Genomic DNA, 2,768 nt, shown 5'->3' with positions numbered 1-2,768 from the left:
TTCGTTTCAATGGCTAAAATTGAAGAACTAAAATTCGAATTGATCGAACACCCACCGTATTCACCAGATTTAGCCCCCAGTGACTTTTTCTTATTTCCAAACCGGAAAAAATGGCTCGGTGGACAGAGATTTCCAGACAACGAAGACGTCATTGCCTCTGTAAGTGCTTATTTTGATGAACTTCCGAAAACGCACTTTTCTGAAGGATTAAAAAAACTTGAAAAGCGATTGACCAAGTGTATAGAGCTCCAAGGAGATTATGTTGAAAACTAAAAAAAAATTTACCCAAAAAAATTGTTTTTATACTTCATTCTAAGGATTTATTGAACTACCCTCGTACAAGACCAAATAGTTTGTAAGCTCGATAAAGCCTCAAAGAAAGCTTCAAATTCCACCATAGGGGTGTCAGGGGGAATATAAACTGCAATTAAAAGAAATAAAGTACCTTCCAGTGTAAGTTTGACTGCTACAGCATTGACCTTGGGAGATTATTGAATAACTGGACCAACATCTAGACATTCGGCATTAAACTTTGTTTTTATTGCAACTAATACTCCACCCCCTTTTTTATTTACTCTATCATCCCTAAAGATATCAAATATATATGGATCAAAAATCTCCGAACTATCAATATTACTCTTAAGCAATGTCTCTGAGAATACAATTATGTCATAATCAGACACATCAAGTGATGAATTGAGAAATGGAATTTTCGTGTTTAAACCCCTTACATTTTGATAGTATATTATTATATCATTAATTAGATCTAAATTAGCAGTATATGAGCAATTAAATGAGCGAGATATCTTATCACTAGAACGATCTAACTTCTGTTGTTGACATGAGGTGTCACCTGTTGTCTCCGCTTCACTATTATCAAATCTCCTCTCACCTCCCTGATAATTCAGTCCATCTCTCTTCTTTCCTGACGTTCCTTTAATTCCTTCCTTAATTCCAGCTGACGGGATCTTTGGATTGGAGTAAAGTCTCTGGCCAGAGAGTATTTCACAGTGTTCTCTTGTGAAGTCTCGATTTTCTTCCACTTTCAGTACGCACGTAAGGTTTCCCACATGATCTCTTCTCTGGCAAAGATTATTCGAATAGGCCGAGGTGGAGTAGGACTCTGTTGGCGTTTACCAAATCTTAAAAATCTGATGGAGTTTGGGTCGTGTAAATGATATATGACTTTAAGAAATTTGTTAATTTTTACTGCTTCTTGCTTCTGGATTTCAGATTTACCTTGCTCACCCTCAATCGTTTCCTCCGGACAGCCGAATAAAATTGCGTTTTTCTTCTTATTTAGTCTGTCAGTGACTTCTGCAATACATAAAGACGTGACAGATTTTTCAGTAACCGGAGAGATACTAGTGTTGTGACCATATTCCTTAACCTGGAGTTCCTCACGGTAAAAAAAATTGAGCTGTGACGGGGATATTATTCCTTATTATAGCCAAACATTAGGCTGAAAACGAACGAAGGAATTTAGAAAGATCCCTGGATCAGCGAAAATGAATATCCTTGACCATTTTCCATATACCAGGGATATCGTATAGTCAAACCCCTAATAAGTATAGCTATAATAGGGATATTAAGAATAGGTTTCTGAAGCAATTGTCGGAACAGCGCCGGTGCATTATGGGAGCAGCGAAATAAAATGGCGACGGTCTAATCGGGAGCAGTGACAGATGAGATTTACTTTGGACAATTGAACGCTTTTTACCACTTAAAATGTGCGCGATTGTTAATATTAAATGGAGGTTATGATGCAGTAATAATAATTTACATTTGTTTCGATTGTAGGCGATAACTATATTGAAATATCAAGAAACGCGATAAAAACAACAAACTTGACCTTCAAATGCATTACACGGATTTCAGGGAAATTCATTTTCGCGATACCAGACGAAAAATTGGTTACTGTAACTTAATATATTTCTATAACAACTAAATTTTTTTTCTAATCTGAAGATAATACTATTATACATAATCTGTCGAAAATAATAAACTTTCCAACTTAGCAATTTTGCCTAAATTCCTGACTTACGAGAACAATTTACATAAAGTAACTAAATGTGTAACTCTTCTAACTAAACGTTTTACCTAATCCAAGCATACACTTTCTTTGAGTTTAATATCTTCTCTATTCACTCGATCGCCTCAAGAATTTTTTTCCGTGCTGGACTTTAAGCTCTAGCTCTCTCTACTGCGTCATCAACTTTTGTAGTGTAGGATGAAACATTGCTGGTTAAGCTGCTTATCTGTTCTTGAATTGCACTAACCTGCCTGGAAATGAATACCTCCGACTCATTTTTCGACTTTTCATACTGAGCTTCTAAAATTGATTTGATTTCCTCGATTGTGATATTCACAGGAGGTGTAGGCGAGAGAGATCTATTACTTGGCTTATAATTACAGCATTTTCTTTTACCTGTTCTTTTACTGACAGCATATTTTAGGCACCAGGGGTGATAGTGTTTTCCACATGGACAAGTATATGCATCTTCCGCAATTTCAGCGTTGCATTGCCCACAAGTCCGCTCTTGGTTGGACATAATCAAAGTAAACAAAGTCTTGTAATGTGAACTAAAGTGCCGGACGATTTCAGTAGTAGTATTATTATTATTACACCATTAAGCCATTTCTCTTTCGGGGTAGACGTGACTCACTCGGCAGGGGAATGGAGTAGTGTGTGGAAGGGATAGAGATTTTTCAGATTGATCCAGAATTCTCGTGCTATTTAAGTAAATAACACGTTCGTTCCGCAACAC

The 2,768-nt window shown here is 36.6% G+C and overlaps 1 protein-coding gene across 1 annotated transcript in view; it reads right to left on the bottom strand.

The window, feature by feature from the left end:
- The window catches only part of LOC117173748 (UDP-galactose translocator-like), a 37,581-nt gene that overhangs the window by 21,751 nt on the left and 13,062 nt on the right, over positions 1 to 2,768 (bottom strand). The window lies entirely within an intron of this gene.

This window comes from Belonocnema kinseyi, chromosome 5 (genome assembly GCF_010883055.1).
Source record: "Belonocnema kinseyi isolate 2016_QV_RU_SX_M_011 chromosome 5, B_treatae_v1, whole genome shotgun sequence".
NCBI classification, from domain to species: Eukaryota; Metazoa; Arthropoda; class Insecta; order Hymenoptera; family Cynipidae; genus Belonocnema; species Belonocnema kinseyi.
The sequence above is the reverse complement of the archived record's forward strand: the minus strand, read 5'-3'. Positions and strand labels throughout refer to the sequence as shown.